Genomic DNA, 19,471 nt, shown 5'->3' on the forward strand with positions numbered 1-19,471 from the left:
AAACGTATAATTACGTTGGTGTGACAGTTGCTCAGGCATTAGCAACGAGGCTCTGGAAAAACAAAGGAGGGACACCTGGCCTGGGGCGGTGGTCAGGGAAAGCTTCCTAGGGGGAGTGATGCCAAAGCTGAATTTTGATATGCATGTGTGTTAACACTCACTTGCTTCCCTGAGTGCTACCAGCTTCCACTATGCTGCCCACCACTCATGGCACTCTTAATTGGGCTCAGTTGTCAGGAAAGCAGGGGGGTGGAGCTAGTTCAAGAAGGAAGAGCATTCCCATTGAGGGGACTTTGAGTGATAAGGGGTCTGGAGAAGGCCGGGAACCCGTAGGATGGGGAAAGTGCCCCGGAGAAGAACCAGAAGATCTGGTATGGAACCTGGGAAAACTCTCTTTTTTCCAGGCCTTGCTTTCTCATCAGTGATACAAAGGAATCGCATCTGAAAAAGTTTAAAAGTGCTGATTGTATGGCCCTAAGCAAGCACAAGGACAGGGCAAATGAGAATGTTGCAGGGAGCATGGGAGGGCATATTGCAAGCCTCCTGTAGCTCCAGGCCTTTGTACTAGCTCTGCCTTCTGCCTGGAAAGCTTTTGTCCATATTGCCCATCCATTAACTTCAGCTCCTCTCTTGTCTCTTCTTCCTGTTCCCCTGGGCTATAACTGCCCCACTCCTTGTGTTTGGGTGTTTGTATTGGCCATGCATTCCTTGAGGGAGGTCTGTGACTTCGCATCTCTACGTTCCCAGACCGTAAGCCCTGTGCCTGGCATGACACATATGTCAAAGAACGGTGGGAGACGGTAGCCTTAGTGTGATCATAGGTCTTTGAGTTGGCTCATAGGTCTTCCAAAATTGACTTGGGTATTCAGAATAAAGTACTTTCAGGCCCATTCTACAGACAAGACTTTTTAGGGCCTGGGAGGTTAAAAGACTTATTGGGAAGGACAAGCCAGGTCTCCTCTCTTCCTAGGGTAATGGTTCTACCGTTTCCCCCAAGACTTCCAGGATTTGAATTTCATTTCAGTTCTTTGGGAAAATGGAAGAGACATTTTCACTGGTGTAAGTTAAAGGAGCTGGGAGTCAGGGTGTAACAGCCTAAGGAAAGCAGTGATATGAAGTGTGTGAAGGTTTATTTGGGTAACAGCCTTTTGAATAGATTAAGATGGTGAGGCTTGGCAGAGGCAGGTGGAGGACCAGAGGAGACAGCATTTGACAAGGCGGAGCTGTCTGGGCCCTGAACAAACAGCTCATCTCCAGGGAGAGAAGAGAAGGGTTTCAGAGAGTGTGTGCATGAGACAAGCTCCATGTGCAGTGAAGTGATGCGTGTGGCAAACACACTTCTCCCCCTTTGCTGGGGCTGTCACCACCCTGGCCCCTCTACACGTGTCATTTATCTTTCCACTTCCAAGTTGCAGGGGACTCTTTCAGGCCATCTGAAAATGGAGGCTGGGCATTTGGGGAGGGTCCTGCTTCATTTTCACGTCTAACCTTCATCGCTTTAGGATATTGTTTCTGTCTTCTTTGTTTCTCCCCCCAGAGTTTATTCCTTGGCAACACGCCTCTGGCTCGGTGTGGGCCCTGATGCATCTTCCTGTGCCGCTGCTTGTCAAAACCCAACGAGAGGCACCTTATCAGTTCCCTGGCAGGCGCAGGGTGGTGGCGCCGCGTGCACGCACTGAATCTCTGATAGACGCCACTCGGAATCAGCATGCACCTTTAATAAAGAGCACCGCCTAGCTATTGGCTATGATAGGGCTGGTTGTAATAAAAGCATCTCTTTCCCATTGGCTTTTGAAATGGCAGACGGAGAGCTGGGTGGGGGTAGGGGAGGGAGTCGCTTACCGAGGAGAAGACAGTATCTTTTATACAATAAGCCAAAACCTCCAGGATAGGTTTGATGACACCTTCGATTGTGTTTTTCTGCTCTGAAGGGATGGATGATCAACACACACCTCCCAGATGCTGCTAAGGGGGTTCTGTCTTCTGATCAGCATCCTGACCAGCCTCTGAGCTACTTGGGCCTTTGTTGATTTTTCTGGCACCCCCACCCCAGGATCGGTGTGTCTGTGGAAGCCCCTGGGCCTGAGTTCCAGCATCACCCCTCATTCGCTGTGTGATCTTGGGCAAATTTCTCAGCCTCTGTTCAACTTCTTCCTCTGTGATACAGAGGTCGAGGCAGAGGTGTTTCCTGGAGATGCTGTTGCTGAGGCTGAGTCTTGAAGGAGACGGGGGGCAAGGCTTCTAGGGGACTCTTGGTGGGCAAGTGAGGTCTGCTTGAAGCTGGTGGTGAGAATGTCTGGGAATTTGTAGTCTGGTTCAGGGTCAGAAAGGCTAAATGGAGTATGAGTGGGGAGCAGGGACAGTGAAGTCCTAGTGACTGGGTGGAGAAGCCCAGGGGGTCAGAGGGAGGCCTGGTAAAAGAGTGAGAGCACCGGGGCCTGTTACTTGTTACCGGGTGGGTGATTGGGATGAGATGCTGTGAAGCCTTGACAGCGGACGGGAAAACTCCAAGTGAGAGTTGGAAGAAAGATGTCATGCCCATACTTCACACTTGATTCATGAGAAAATGTCTGTCTTCTCTTCATTCCCCTGTTATGTCCTGAATCAGACTCCCAAGTGGCTGCTGTAGAGCAAAGGACAGAGATGGGAGGACACGAGAGGGTGGCAATGGCCTCAGGCCCCCGGTACCTGTGGGGCATGGCTGCCTCCACTGCCCTGACTCTGCTCTTTCAGCATCACTTCAATCCTGCCTTGGCTCTGGAGAGCTGACTGGAGCCCCACACAGGCTTCTCCAAGGTTTCTTTTTCTTTTCTCTGTTTTCACTTCAAACTGCCTGCTTTGCCTGGTACTCCTTGGAGACTCCCCGCCGCCCCATACCCGCCCCCACACACCTTCCTTCTTACTGCTTTACTGTCTGTATGCAGAACTCCATCACGGCAGCCCTCCGCTCTCCAGCCCTCTGTGTTTTCCCAAGAGGCACCTCCTGCTTCCACCAGCATCAGGAATTGAACCAGCGCCTCCAAGTCACCAATAGACCATTTTGAAAAATAGATTTAGTTAATATTTTGGATAGCTAGGGTGCCTGTAATTATAGATGTATGTAATAAAATTATATAATTAATATCTTGTACTCCATACAGTTACAGACAGGATAAGTACTGCCATGATGGTTTTTACCTTCCAGGCCCTCTCACAAAGCTTCCCATTCGTCTGTTCCTTCTCACCCCCTGTGTATTGTATTACTGGCAATTAACCATGTAAGTGGAATCTTTTTATGCAAACAATCAAAACTAATAAATAATAGAGCTCATCTTCTCTCCATTCTGGCAGCAATCTAGTCGGCCTTAATGAGGTTTGAACACAGTGCAGTGATGTTGATCTCCATCAAGCTTGTTGCCATGGGAGTCTCTCCATATTGGGTTTCCTTAGGCTGCTGTCACTCCCTTGCGTTAGATATATCATCCCCGTGGCTCTGAAAGTCCAGAATGCACTAGCTAGAAAATCTACAGGTTTGGGAAAATCCTGGCGTGCTTGAACCGTCTCTGGAATTTCCATGTTCTGTGATTTCACGGGTTGTCCAGGAAGTGGAATGCCTCTGAGTAGGTAACCATGAAGTGTATGGGGGTATGGGAGGAAGGCACTCCCATCTCCAGTGGTCTACCATGACGTCCTCCATGACAGCAGGCCAGTAGGGAGTGGCAGAGCCTTCAGTGTCATGGCAAAGCATGGGTAGTCAGTACACACCAAGCATTATGAACGACTGATGTGCTGTGGAGATGTTCATGGGGGAGTGTGTACTGTTCGGATGGCAGAAGTGGTTGGAGTGGATTTTCTGAATAAATTATAAATACAGATCTGATCATGTCACTTGCGTGCGTATGATCCTCTGTAGACTCCTTGTCACCTTTGCAAAATGTCTAAGCTCCTCAGCCCGCCAAAGAGTTCCTTGACTAGGGTGACCAACTGCCTGCTTAGCCCAGGATTGAATGGGCTTCCTGGAATGTGGGGCTTTCAGCGCTAAAAATGCAGGCAAAGTCAGGGCCAACTGAGCTGAGCTGATCACCCTGTAACCATGACCTAGGCCCATTCATTCCTCTGCAGCCCCAGCTCCCACCCCTGTCTTGAGAAATAAGCTCTGCTGCTGCTGCTGCTGCTAAGTCTCTTCAGTCGTGTCCAACTCTGTGCGACCCCAGGGACTGCAGCCTACCAGGCTTCCCCGTCCCTGGGATTCTCCAGGCAAGAGTGCTGGAGTGGGGTGCCATTGCCTTCTCCGAAATAAGCTCTAGTGGTTCTAAATGAGTTATAATGGTTCCCTGCTGTTTCTTTTTTAAAAAATTGAAGTAAAGTTGGTTTACAATATTACATTAGTTTCAGGTGTACAACATAGCGATTCAATATTTTTATAGATTATGCTCCATTTCCCCTGCTGTTTCTTGCCTCTTTGCCTGCACCCCTACAGTCTCAGCTGCCTGCTGGGTTGCCCTGGCTCCCCTGTCTTTGTTTAACTAGCTCTTCTCACGTGTTAAGGCTCTGTGAGGCATTGCCTCACGGGGAAGCCTTTGTGACCCCCAGGGTGGGGGAACTTCTCTCCCCTGTGCTTAGCTGCTTGTCCCAGTCGTCTCTCTGTCCATTCAGTATGATTCCTTGTCTCTCTCCCTCACTGGACTGGGAGCTTTGTGAAGACACGAATATGACCTATTAGATTTTACATCCCTAGCACCTAGTTCAGTGACCGCACATAGGCATTCATGAAATATTTTATGTACAGATTTATTTAATGATTTAAATATTTAAATGACTGAATGAATTAAAGGTAGATGATAAGATATAGCCCCAGTGTTGATGACCTTTCAAAACTCGTGTGCCTGTGTCTTGTTGAAACACATGTAGAGCGGTTCATGAAAGATGGTGGAGGGGGGACCCTGACTTTCTGGGGATAAAGAAGGGGAGTGTGGTGGTTCAGGGTCACTACAGTTCCTGCCCAGGGAAAAGAGGGCTGCAAAGGAGGAGGGGCTGTGGGGTGAGGGTAAGGCAGGTGAGGCTCTAAAGACCAAGTTGGTGTCCTGGGAGCTTGGGGTAGGAGAGGAACAGGACAGCCTGGGCAGAAGTGAACCAAACGCAACAGCAGGGCAAATGCAGGCTCATTGGTCAATGATCATTTGGCTCTTGGGTGCTAAAGAGATATTATTTTTTTATTTAGGTTTTATGGTGAAGAAGGCTGAGCATTTTCTTTTTCTACCTCCAGTTTTATTGACATATATCTCTGTATAAATTTAAGACGTATAGATGAATGGTTTGCCTTACATACATAATGAAAGAATGACCACAATACGTCTAGTTAGCACCCATCATCTCATAGAGATATAAAAAAGAGAGAAAGCAAAAAAAGGGAAATTTTTTCTTTCTTATTTTTTCTTATGATGACTCTATCAACTTTCATATTTTTACTCTCTAACAACTTTCATAGATACACACAGTGGTGTTGACTTTAGTCATCATTGTACAATACATCCCTAGTACTTATTTATCTTATAATTGGAATTTGGTACCTTTTAACCACTTTCCTCCAACCTACCCACAACCCCGAACTCTTGTAACCATAAATCTGATCTCCAAAGAAATATTCTTGATCAAGATGCCTACCCAAATGGGGGTGGGCCAAGGAGAGAGAGGTGGGACATCCAGGCAGGTGACCAGGACACAGAGCTTAGGAGGTTTCTTTCAGAGAGGCCCTGCTGGGCTTCTGAGGGCAGAGGGGAGCTGTGAAGGTGGAGGCCAGGCAGGGATGAGCAGTGTGTTCTAGGCCAGCCTGCTGGGTGGTGACCAGGCTGCTCTGTGGGCCCATCACTACCTGGCCTCCTTGTGGACTTGCTGCCAGAAAGTCCCCTGAGCTTCCAAGGGAGGGTGGCTTGTGCACTGGAATCTCTGTCTGCAGGATGAATATTTCAGAAAGGCAGCTGGGAAAGGCAGTGGCTTTTTAATCTAAGCTGAATAGAGCCTGAGGGGGCCAGTGCACGGGAGTGGAATAATGTGCTTGCGACACCGTGTTCCCTGTGTACAATGGGACAGGACGTGAGCACAGGAGACGGTTCTGGTCATAGAATTCTCTCCCTCTTGGCCCATCCTGAATGAGAGCCTGGGATTGTCGCCGGTGACCTTTGACGGCAGCCCAGAGGGCAGCTATTGTGCTGACCTTGATGAATTAGAGCCCGTGGGGGCGACTTGCAGTGCCTGCCGTCCATGGAGCTGCTCATTCTGGCCAGATGCTCGCTGTGCTTTCCATAACTAATTTCTCTTCGTCGCAGCAACAGCCCTGTGGCAAGTGATTCTCTCTCCACTTTACGGGGGAGGAAACTGTGGCCCAAAGGAGTCCAATAACTTCAAAGCACTTAGTGCAATGCCCACACACCATCCCGACAATAAGAGCTAAAATTTAGATCACCATCCCGACAATAAGAGCTAAAATTTAGATCAGGTTTGGTCTGTGCCAGGCATTGTGCTAAATGCTTTAATAGGTACAACACATTCATTCCTTACAACTGTGGAGGATACAGGACACGGTTCCATTATTCACCTTGTTTTCCCGATAAGGAACTGGAACACAGTGAAGTTAAGGGCATGCCCAAGGTCACACAGCTAGTAAATGACAGGCCCAAAACTTAAAAATTTTATTGAAATATAGTTGGTTTACAGTGTCATCTTCATTTCAGGTATACAGGCTGGTGATTCGGTTAAACACACATACATATATTCGTTTTTAGATTCTTTTCCATTATAGATTATTATAAGATATTGAGTAGAGTTCCCTGTGTTATACAGGAGGTCCTTGTTTATTACTTATTTTATATATAGTACTGTGTATATCAGAGAAGACAATGGCACCCACTCCAGTACTCTTGCCTGGAAAATCCCATGGATGGAGGAGCCTGGTGGGCTGCAGTCTGTGGGGTCGCCAAGAGTCAGACACGACTGAGTGACTTCACTTTCACTTTTCACTTTCATGCATTGGAGAAAGAGATGGCAACCCACTCCAGTGTTCTTGCCTGGAGAATCCCAGGGACGGGGGAGCCTGATGGTTTGCCGTCTATGGGGTCGCCAAGAGTCAGACACGACTGACGCAACTCAGCAGCAGCAGCAGCAGCAGCAGCAGCGTGTATATGCTAATCCCAAACTTCTAATTGACCCCTCCCCGACTTTCCCCTTTGGTAGCCATAAGTTTGTCTTCTATGTCTGTGAATTTATTTCTGTCTTAAAAATTTGTATCATTTTTTAAGACTCTACATATAAAGGATATCATGAAATTTGTCTCTCTCCACAGAGCCAAAACTTGAACATAGGTAGTCTGATTCCGAAGTGTAAGGATTTAACCATTAACAATACCCCCTCATATAGAGAGAGCACCCAAACCTGTTAGCTACTGTTACTCTGACTCCTTGCAAAGGAACACAGCTTGTGAGGGCAGAACTGGGATTGAACACAGGATGTCTGTCTCTGAGATGCCTGCACTGAACTTCTACCCTAGGCTAAGTGAGGGATTCATGGCTTTTTCTAGTTAGCTGAGGGTTAGTAGGAAAACCTACTAACCTACTACTGCCTTCAACCCAGTAACAGAGGCTGCAGGAGTCCCTGGTACCTATACGCTCTTCCTCCTGGGCTCACAGCCTCGCTACAAGTTCCTGCTTCCTTTGTAGAGAAGTCTGGCCACATCAATGAATTCTAGCCAATGGAATATGAACAGAAGGGGTGTATGCCACTTGCAAGCTTGTCCTGCACCCCCACCGCCCCACCCACCCCCGGCCAAATAACGCTCCCATTTGTGATACCAGAGGACCTAAAGGAGGGTCACTGATGGAAGGAGCCTGGGGACCTGAATGACTGCCTGGAGCAAAGCCCACAACCCCTGCCCCCACACTGGACTGTGATGCAAACAAGAGATCATCTTTCTTGCGTTAAGTCACTTAGATATTGATATTATTATAATTGGAGCTCCCTCTACCTCCCAAAATACAGTGACATTAAAAAAAAAGCCCTTTGAAGTGCCCGAGTCCACTTATCTGTTAAGGTAAACAGAGGCCAAGAGAACAGAGTCTGGAAATAGCACAGGCCTTAGGGTCAGACCAGCTCATCACTTAGTAGCCTCGTACCTCAACCTCACGGAGCTGCAGAGGTCTCCTCTGTCCAGTCCAGGCATGGCCTGTGCTGGGTTGTTGCAAGGAGTTGGAGGTGAGGCAGCTAAAGTCCCCTAGCACAGCGCCTGCTTCATACTTGCCTCAATAAATGTTCAAGGCTTTTCCTTTCAGTGAGATGGCCATTGTCTGCTGTGTCAAAACCTAAAATGTTTGCATGGCTCTTAACCCAGCAATTCTATTTCCAGGAATTTATTTTAAGAAAATAATCTTGGATACTCAAAGATGTAGTTGTTAAAATGTTTACCCCAATATTGCACTTGAGTGAAAAATTGGAAACGAGCTAAATTTTCAACTATTTGCTGTTGTTCAGTCACTCGGTAGTGTCCGACTCTTTGCAACCCCATGGACTGCAGCATGCCAGGCCACCCTGTCCTTCACTATCCCCCGAAGTTTGCTCAGATTCATGTCCATTGAATCAGTGATGCTATCTAACCATCTCATCTTCTGCCTACCCCTTCTCCTTTTGCCTTCAATCTTTCCCAGCATCAGGGTCTTTTCCAATGGGTCAGCTCTTCGCATCAGGTGGCCAAAGTATTGGAGCTTCAGCATCAGTCCTTCCAATGATCAGTCCTTTCGACAATAGGAAATTGGTTAAATAAACCCTAGTGCATCTGTTCAACAGAACCATCCAACCATTAAACAGACGTAATAGAAGGTCATGCAAAATAACCAACAAGGACCTACTGTACAGCCCAGGGAACTCTGCTTAATGTTATGCGGTGGCCTGGATGGGAGGGGAGTTAGGGGGAGAATGGATGCGTGGATATGTATGCCTGAGGCACTCTGCTGTGCACCCGAAACCATCACAACATTGTTAATTGGCTATTGGAGGTGGTAGTTTAGCTGCTCAGTTGTGTCTGACTCTTTCAACCCCATGGACTGTAGCCTGCCAGGCTCCTCTGTCCATGGGATTCTCAAGGCAAGAATACTGGAGTGGGTTGCCATTTCCTTCTCCAGTTAATTGGCAATATTCTGATATAAAGTTACAAGAAACAGAAGCCATGCAATGACATGAAAAGATATTTACAGCAAAATGGTAGAAACAGTAGATTGTAAAACAGTATGTATTCCATGAAATCATTTTAAAAAATAGAAATACAAGAATATATATATACAGAAGAAAAAGAGTAAAAGGGTATATCCTGAAATACTAAAATGTTTATCTCTGGTAAGTGGGGATTTGTGAGGTTCTTCTTTCCCTTGCTTATCTGTGTTTTCTAAATTTTCTATCTTAAATAGGAATTATTTAGTTAAAAAGGAAAAAACCAAACCGTATAAACTCTTTCGGAGAGCTTTGCCTGCATTGGCTGTGACACTGAACATCCCTCATCACCCCGTGTGGATGTTGACTTGGACAGTGTGAGAGACAAAGACAAATGTGAGTTGACACAGGGTGTCCGTGGGAATATCTCGTATAAAGTTGTGTTGCCATCATTCATGGTTTAGATGGACGCTGGTTGTTGGATGTTTATTATTGTGGGTATTATTCGTGTGGACACGCGAGCTCCCAGGCATCTCCTCTCCTCCCTTCCCTGCAAAAGTGCTGCTGCCGATGAGAATCTTGTCTTTCACAGGAGTAGGTGTCCCATGACACTATCCAGGTGCCCAGTGCATAAGAGCATCTCTGAACAGACCGAGGACCTCAAGATGAACGCTAACAACTCCCAGCCTTAATATAGCAAGGCCTCTGGCACATCAGCCCTTGCTGGAGCAGCCTTCTGTGGGCCGGTGCGCTCACCACAGGCTTTCTTCTCCCCGGAGCCAGGGACCTAATGAGTGTGAGTGGGTTTGCTTCAGGTTTATTAAATAAGCATGCCTTTGCAAGAAGAAGTCAGCCACAGACTGGAAGAAAGTATTCACAATGCATATACCTGACAGAGGACTCCCATCCAGAATATATAACGACTTCTTACAAGTTGACAATTAAAAAGACAGCTCAGTAAAAAATGGGCAAAAGATTTGAACAAGAACTTTACAAAAGAAGACCTAAGAATGGCGAATAAGCCCATAAAAGGAGTTCCACATCATTAGTCACAAGGAACATGCAATTTAAAGGTTCAATGAAATACCATTTCATACCTATTAGAATGGCTAAAGTACAGAAGTCTGATGACTCCCAAAGTTGGTACGGGTGTGGACAACTGGGTTCTCAGTTTATTGCTATTATTGGGTCAGTTTAAATTCTGTCCAAAATGATTTGAGTTATGTGATTAAATGGTTTCTGGATAAATATATTTCTTCATTCATGCACTAATCCAACCATTATGTAATTGTTTCATGATGGGTAAAACAAAATTCATGCCTTCAAGGGGAATGTAGACAGTTTTTGAAATGAAGCTTTGTTGAGTCAGTCACCACGTAGCTACTGTTATTTACCATACCTTCTTGATTCTCAGACACATGTGTTATCTTCAACCAATTTCAAAGGAAGTCTGAAAACTGAAAAACATGTTTTAGCACCAAACATAAGAGTCTTGAGGCTCTGGCTTAAACAGGAAAAAGATCATTTTTCTCCTTTTACCTTTTGCCTCTGCATTCTAGTTCTTTGAAAAGAAATGCATGGGAATAGATGGTATTAATAATGATCTTGTTGCATTTGTTGAAATGTATTCCCCTCTATCTCTTTTTAAATATAGCTGCATTTTGATCTCTCAGTGTAAGAAAATTATCTTAAGTTAATACAGTCTTAAGCCATAAGTTGCTGTGGCTTTGTTTACTCGCCCAAAGGCAAAAGTTAAATCAATTCAACAAATATTTATTTTGTGCCAAGCATTTAACCAGGCACTGTGCAGGAACACAGAAGGAGCAGTTCCAGTGTGAGAAACTGATACTCTTTTTTTTTTTTTAATTTTATTTTATTTTTAAACTTTACATAATTGTATTAGTTTTGCCAAATATCAAAATGAATCCATCACAGATATACATGTGTTCCCCATCCTGAACCCTCCTCCCTCCTCCCTCCCCATACCATCCCTCTGGGTCGTCCCAGTGCACTAGCCCCAAGCATCCAGTATCGTGCATTGAACCTGGACTGGCATCTCGTTTCATACATGATATTTTACATGTTTCAATGCCATTCTCCCAAATCTTCCCACCCTCTCCCTCTCCCACAGAGTCCATAAGACTGTTCCATACATCAGCGTCACTTTTGCTGTCTCGTACACAGGGTTATTGTTATCATCTTTCTAAATTCCATATATATGCGTTAGTATACTGTATTGGTGTTTTTCCTTCTGGCTTACTTCACTCTGTATAATAGGCTCCAGTTTCATCCACCTCATTAGAACTGATTCAAATGTATTCTTTTTAATGGCTGAGTTGATACTCTTTTATAATGAAAAGAGTTCTGGCTTTGAAGTTAGGGCACAGTTTTGGACTATGCCCCATGATGTCTTATCTATGTCATTTTGGGAAAGTCCCCAGAGTTTAATTTTCTGAACCTCTGTTTTCTCCTGGGTGAAATGGCTATAATCATTCTTATCTCATATTATTGATTTAATGGATCATGTAAAAAAAAAATCTTGGCATGTGATAGGTGCTCAGTGAATGCTTGTCGAATCTGGCTCTCAGTGGAGACACAAGAAGTATTTGAGGAGGTTCTCAGCATTAACAGAAGGCAGTGGGGAGCCTGTATTGTCAAGTTCAAGATCACGATGGTACAGCTCTTAGAATAACTTTCAGCATTTTCTAGCACTGTTCAGTGTGCTATAATAGAACATCAGGAAAGTTTGATGTAACTTTGACCTCAGTTTGATAGAGAGAAAGTGTGACTTGGCAAACCTGAAGTGCATTAGTTTTATAGTTTGGGGTTAGAGAGCTTCCCACGTGGTGCTAGTGGTAAAGAACCCACCTGCCAATGAAGGAGATTCGGGTTTGATCCCTGGGTCTGAAAGATCCCCTGGAGGAGGAAGGGCAATCCACTCCAGTATTCTTGCCTGGATAATTCCATGGACAGAGGAGCCTGGTGGGCTACAGTCCATAGGGTCACAAAGAATCAGACAGAACTGAAGCAACTTAGCAGACATGCATGCATATTATCTCCGTGACTCAAAGAGGCAGCGGGCAGAGAGTGAAAAAAGAGATAGGCAAGGGCATGGTGTTCAGAAATAGTGTCCTGGAAAAGAAGCAGGTGTGAGAAGGACTGGGAGTAAAATTAGGAAAGAAGGAGAGCGAAGGAAGGTGAACGGAAGCTGTCCACCCGTGGGAAGACAGCAGGCCCTTCTTTGGGGTGAAGTGTAGGCAAAGAGGTGTGAGGGGTGATGGAAGGGAGTTCCCGAGGCCACACAGGTGGTTACACCTGATTCAGGACCAGAAACCCATGCTTCATCCTCCAAATAGCCTTTTTTGTCCCATTGCACATTTTCTTCAATGCTATCACTTTCTCATTCTCTCATTTGCTAGGTGAATGCATGCATGCACACACAACACACACATACACACACTCACTCACGTTGGCAGGTCCTTGCTGGGGAGCAGGAGGTCAGATCACCCATTTGTGTTTCTAGTTTAAAATCTTCCTTGTCCCTCTGGATGTGCTTTAAGCATTTGTGATCCAGGTCAGCCAGGTCCCTGGGACAAGGTGGCTGAAGGAGGAGCAGCTGCCATGGGGAAGGTGCTGGCTCAGTGGCCCAGAGCTTTCCAGAGCTGAGATTTAAGAATGAGAAAGAGCCCCTGAGCACGTGAAGAAAGGGAGGTTGTCAGGGTGGGGGGCATTGCGGGGAGAAAGGCCTGGGGACTGAGTAGCGTGTAGTGTTTTAGGAGCTGCCTGTGGCCAAGGCGAGAGTGTGGACTGGGAGCTGGGATGCAGAGAGAAGCTTCCGAGCCCCACAGAGCTTTCCCTCCAGGGCATATCATCTTTTTCTTCCCACTTTTGCCAAGCGCATGGAACAGAACAGCATTTTCTTCCCCTCGTGAAGTGACAGGGAGGGGTTGGGTAGTGGGTGGGTGTTGAGTGAGGCTGTGAGGTCGTGAAAGCAGGGGGCTCCGGCTGTCCAGGGAAGGGGCGGATGCTGGGATCTGGCCCCAGAGAGTCCCGGAGACTGTGAGTAGGAGACAGGAGGATTTCTAATACCATGAGATGGATGAAACCGGTTCACAGTAACTGCAGAGAAGTCATTCATTTGCTTTAAATCCTGCTCTTTGCTGTAATTTGATTTAAATAGACTTCTTTAATATTCAAGCCTCATTTAAGAGCTCCATTCTTAGGGGAAAAAAGCTTAGAGGAGAGGAAGAACTTGCTGACATTTGTCTCCCTTTGATGGACCCTGAGCAGGTGGCAGGCACTTACTAGGGCCCTCGTGTGCCTGTCCACGCCAAGTATGTGATTAGCGCCCACAGCCTGGGCTGGAAGCTTGTTAGAAATGGAGAATCCCATGCCCCTTCCCGTACCGAGTGAATTGGAATCTGCGTTTCCACAAGGCCCTCAGGTGACTCGAATGCACGTGATGGAAATGTAAGAAATAAAGGACAGTGATGAAGAACATTTCCTGCTTTCTGAGAGGTGACACTTTGAAAACTCCAAGCCCCAAAACTTCCAGTTTTGGAATGGAAGGGACAGGGGTTGAAGATTTTCAAAATTAACATGTAAATCTCTGTATGTTTCAGAGTACTTTAGAAAACATTGGGTTATAAGTTGCATGTTGGAGTTTCTCAGGCTAATGGGACACGTGTGACTCTCCTCGCAAGCACATCACTTACCTCTGCCAGACTGTGCGAGAGGCCCCCTTTCTTCAGCTGCTCCCCATCCTAGAAAAACCAGCTTTACACCCCCGGACCTGAGTCTGGCTTCCTCGAGGTCGAGCCTCAGTGGAGACATTGAAAATTTGCCTGCTGATTCTCTGTCTTGTTCTGAAGATTTAATTGCTAGGTATTAAAAACACCCGTGTAATATATATTCCATCTGAGAATCTGTTTTTCTAAACTTCCTGTAATGTCATCTGCATGGAGAGATTGAACTGTAGATGGATGGGGGTTTTGCTGCCGGGAGGAGGTCGGGGGAGTGGGTGGTGGGGTGGATGTGGGTGCGTTTGACGAACATCTGCTTTTTTGTGACTTATTATGAAATAGATGTTAGTAGTGTGGACACATTGGGCAAACTGAAACCTATGAATTCTTATGATTCTGTGATTGCTGTCACATTCATAGTTTATGGAATACCTATTACATGCTCCAGGCTTCACATCTATTGTGTATATTCCTACAATAACTCCAGAGGCAGGTGGCACAGTCCCTATTGACAGCTGAGGAAGCCATGCTTCAGAAAGGATAAGTACCTTATTTAAGGGCACAGCACTGGCTGGGAAACTGGATTTGAACCCAGGTCCTTTTAACACCAGAGCTGTGCTCTTTCAGCTCTGCCCTCAATTTTCCACTATAAGCCAGACTCACGTTTTTGCCGACATTCTGGTTTGCTTGCCAAGGGACCCACCAGCCTGCTTCCTCAATTGGTGGAAGCAAATCTCATAGACTTGTTCATCCTGAACAAGAAGAGGGTGAATAGCAACATGGCCTGCTGCTCGGCCACAGTCAATCTACCAGCGAGTCAACTCCACCAACACTAGATCAATAGCTCCTAGGCACTGCAGGGTTTACTGCAGAGAGGTAACAGGTATGAAGACAGGGCCTGTAGTCTAGTGGAACTGGACAATAAACCAAATCACCACTCACCTGCACATGTTAAGCTGCATATTGGCAATACAATGTACTTTTACAAAGTGTTTTGTATTTTAGAGGCTACTGTAACCTGTCAGAAAGGGTATAGAATATGCTCTCCAAGTGCCTGGGTTTGAATCTTATACACCCACCCACCAAATTTGTGATACTAAGCTGATCCTTTTTCCTCTCTGAGTCTCAGGTTCTTCATCTGGACCATGAAGATCCAGGACAGCCGTCTCATAGAGCTGTTTCGGGGTTAAATGCCAGAATGACTGGGAACTGGCCAGTGCCTGGCACACAGGAGTGACTTTAAAGATGTTTATGAAACTCTGAGTCTTCAGTGCTTTACTGTTTTCAAAGCCTGCTCTTTCCAAACATCTCATCTGTGCTACTGTGGCATACACAGTTTGACCTGAGACAGGTCAAACTGAGACAGGCCTTGAGGGCCTCCTGCCAAGCCCACAGGCCTAAGCTCCCAACAGAGATACTCTCACATCGCCTCTCCCCTGCAAGCTGGTCAGACCAGACAGACTTGTGGCCTGGGGTCAGAGGTTGAATTCCTGTCCTCTCTTCAACGATCCAGGCTGCTCTGTGACCTTGGCCACATGTGATATTTTTATCCTTTGGCCAGAGTTTCATAATCTGCACCATTTGTACAAACATTCCAGGAAACAATTGTTTATACAGGCTCGTAAGTTTGTGGGACAGTTTACATATGGAGCCTCATTAAATGATAACCTCTGACCCTCAGGGCCCTTTCTGGGGTCCTTCCTGTGATCATCCCTTTCTATTGAGCTTAGCTGTGCGGATGCTGGTGGCCTGAGGCTGTGATGATCCTGCTTTGGCCCTCTTGTCTCTTTCCCCCAATACCTCTCTGTGGCTTTTCCAATGGATGGCCCAAGTCCCATAATTTTCTGTCTCTCGAGACTCCCCACACAAGAGCTGATCATCCCCCTGCCCCAGCATTTGATCCTTGGTGGGTAGCTCTCAGATCTGCCCTGAATGCCTAATCCTGCTTCCTGCCTACAAAGTCATAATCAATATGAATTCCATCCTGCAAACATCTATTGAGTTCCTCCTGTGTGCTGGCAGGGTGAACCAGTTGGTTAAAGCCTTGGCGAGAAGCAATATACAAGTAAAACAAAGAAATAAATCATAAAGTTTCAGTTAGGACGGGAAGGAAGCATCAAAGAAAATGGTCGGGAGACCGGGCTGATGGATTATCTCATCACTGAGGACAAATGAGCAGCAGCTCCTGCTTGCCTGCCGTGAGAAAAGCCAGGTAGGGTTGAAGAGTGCAGAGGGAAGCGGTGAGGAAAGGCCTCTCTAGGGAGAAAATCTCCAAGCAGACCTTACAGGCTGAGAAGGAGCTGCAAGATCTGGGGAGGAGGCAAATGTATAAGAGGCCCTGAACGGGCAGTGAGTGGGATGAGTTTTAGGAGTGGTCACTATTTATTGTGTAGTGACTGTATGCGAGGCACCGTCCTTAACACGTCATATCTTAACTGATCCCATGTAGACAGTGATAACCTCGTCACTTCCCATACTTGAGATGTAGAAGCTGCTCCAGTCTCCCTGGAGGATGCAGACACTGAGAGGGGGAGAGGCTGAATAACATGTCCACGGGTGTCCCAGACCATGTAAGTGGTGGAGCTGGCATCTCACCAGCTTCGCTGTGTCCCTAGGCCTTTGTTCTGTAGGACTCGCTGCACACACTGCCTCCTTTCAGCCCCCTCACATTCTGATTGATCCCACGTCTTGCCTTCATTACAGCTAACTTCCAAAGAGGCACTGTATCTGTACCTTACCCTTGAGAATCCCTCCCAAGCTGTCTCTGGCTTGTCTCCCTGCCTTACTCTCAGCACCTAGTCAGCTCTTCCTCAGCCTTTTCACCTCTGTCCCTTCCCAGCTGTCATCTCATCCCAAAGCCCTCAGCCTGGTTCCTGCCTGTTCTGTCGACACACCTTTGGCAGAATTGTCCTCACCCAGCACTTTCTCACCGTCCTCAAGTTAAACCTTCAGTGAATATTGATGCTCTGAATTTTGGAGGCGATCAGGTTATCTGAAACCTTATTGTGACTTTAAGAATGACCCCTTGACTTGCCAGCCTCCATAATCTCATGAGCTCTTTAGATTAAACCTCTCTCTAGGAGGATGGGATTAACATATACAAACTACTATACAGAAAACAGGAAACCAACAAGGCCCTATTGTATATATAGCACAGAGAACTATATTCAATATCTTGTTATAACTTATATAATGGAAAAGAATCTGAAAAATAATATATATATATATATCACTCTGCTATACATTTGAAACTAACACAACATTGTAAATCAGCTATACTTCAATTAAAAACAGAATGACCCCTTCAATTTGAGGAGGACCTTCCAGTGAAGAAGATAGTCACTGTTACTCTCTGTCCTGAAAAGAGTCCTGTGCGTTTAAGTAGCAGAAACGGTGGGGGATGATTTTGAATTTAGACGTTGCTAATGGCATCACAGTAAGAAAGTAATAGAGATTTTAACACTTATCAGTGGGGTGTGGGCCAGTGGGTGAGGAGCAAGAACTGGAGAGGAAGAGGGATTTCATATTGTGTCGTAATAGGCACTGGAGTTCAATCTAATTGCAGCTTTCCTTTTTTGTCTATTCTGTTTTGTTTAGAAAAATAATGAGCACAGTGCTGTGCGCATAGAGGATGCTAATAAAGTGTTGACTTCCTCCTCATGTCCCCGTCTATATCTCCAAGAAAATAATATTTAAATGAAGCAAAAAATTTGTGATACCAAATCATGGTAAAGGAGGGAATATGTTGAACTCTTGACCAGAATGCTCAGGGAATAGAGAGTCTGGATTCGTGTTTTCTGGCAACTGAGGATTAATCTGACTCTGTTTAAGCCTTTGAGTTGATGATGGAGAATCAGGCTGGGAAGGTAGTATGGAATAGTGGTTTTGGCTATAAGCCTTGCCAGCTGGGTTCAAGTCCTGACTGCCAATTGCTTGCTGTGTGGGGCATGTGATTTTATCTCTCCAAGCCTCAATTTTTCTTCTGTTAAATGGATATAATAAGAATTTGTTCCAGGAATCTATTATTACATAGCAAATCATCCCAGCACAATGATTTAAAGAAATGGCTACATTTATCTTGCTCATAAATCTATGATTGGGGCAGGTTCAGTGGGGATAGTTTTCTTTGCTCCATTCAGCATCAACTAAGGTGGCTTGAATCTGGAATCACCTGGAGGTTCACTCACCGTCACTCACATATGTGGTAGTTGGTGCTGGTAGTCATCTAGGGGCCTAGCTGGGCTACATGCAGCCTCTCATGGGACCTGGGCTTCCCCACCACATGATAGCTGAATGCAAGGGCGAGCATCCTAAGGTAAGGGGATGGGGAGAGGGAGAGGAGGAGGGGAAGGGGGAGGGAGGGGGGGGGGGAGAGGACCAGGCATGTATTGCCTTTAAAGGACCTGCCTCAGAATTCACTCTGCATCACTTCTGCTACATTCTGTCCTTTAGATATGAGTCTAGACATCTGGCCCATATAAAAGGGAGGGAAATTAGAGTCTACTTTTGATGGGAGGAGTGGAAAACCATCTGTAGCACTGCTTAAAACCACCACATAGTTCCTACATCAGAGCTATAGTGAGAATTGAACGTGATCTTGCCGGAAAGCCAGCCACCGTGCCTGGCACAAAGGTGTAATGACAGCATCCTTGTGAAGCATGTCACATCTGCAGTCTGTAGTGGGGGCAGTGGAGGCTCTGAGAGGTGAAATGACTTGCTCGGATTCCCAGTGGCAATCCTTGCCACAGCAGAGATTTGGACTGTTCCTTGCAGGTCTCTGTGTGGCTCCTCCAGAGGCTAGCAAATGGCCCTGGCGTCGCTCAGCATCGTCTACGCGTGGGGCCAGGTGTTAGCGAGAACAGATCTGTGCATTGGGTGATCTACCCTCTGCAGCCTGAGCTCATCCTGCCTTCTTTCCCAGATTGTCTGTCCCTCTTTCCTTTTGAAAAGGGACTTGGAATTTGATTAGGTGGGCACTGGAATATTTTGCTCTATACCCTGAGGATCCTGCTGTGGGAATGACACTGAGACCATCAGTTTCTTCTTTCTTGGGTTGTTGTCCAGGAGGCCGTGGATAAAGGTGCCAGACAGGCCTTCAGTCATGCTTCCCCACTGTGTCCAGTCCCCACTGGACCTTGGGAGGGATCTAGCATCTGCTGGCTTGTCCTGGAAGCCTCTGCTCTCCACTTCAGCCAATAACTATTTGGGCTGGTTTGTAGCTTTAAAGCACTTCCATCACACCCCATTTGTTGTGCTCCATTGACTTAGAGGGGAAGGTGTGGATCCCTTTGTCTGTTTACAGGGATTATAAAATATGACCTGTATCTGTAGCCTGAAATTATTTGTGTGTCAATAAAGTACAGTTAAAGAAAAAACATCTGACAAATGTATTTTAATTTTGCAGTGAAAATCCCATTAGCTGTCAATTTCAAATGTAATCCTTCTCGGAATGAAAAGTATCTTTTGCAGACAAAAACCTGAGGAAGAAGGAAATGGAATTGGACTGCTACCTCCAGGCTTTTTAATTTGGATTTTTTCCCTTTGTTCTCCCCTATACA

The 19,471-nt window shown here is 46.1% G+C and overlaps 1 long non-coding RNA gene across 1 annotated transcript; it reads left to right on the forward strand.

Moving 5' to 3' along the window:
• Window positions 1–272: 272 nt before the first annotated feature.
• LOC147342428 (uncharacterized) lies at window positions 273–10,413 on the forward strand. The gene is made up of 3 exons (XR_015157992.1): window positions 273–371; window positions 9,429–9,567; window positions 9,764–10,413. It is a non-coding gene; the product is annotated as an uncharacterized LOC147342428 (long non-coding RNA).
• The last annotated feature ends 9,058 nt before the right edge of the window (window positions 10,414–19,471 follow it).

The sequence above is a fragment of the Bos grunniens genome, chromosome 29 (genome assembly GCF_055505025.1).
Source record: "Bos grunniens cultivar Pamir isolate PY7600 chromosome 29, Bosgru_T2T1.0, whole genome shotgun sequence".
NCBI classification, from domain to species: Eukaryota; Metazoa; Chordata; class Mammalia; order Artiodactyla; family Bovidae; genus Bos; species Bos grunniens.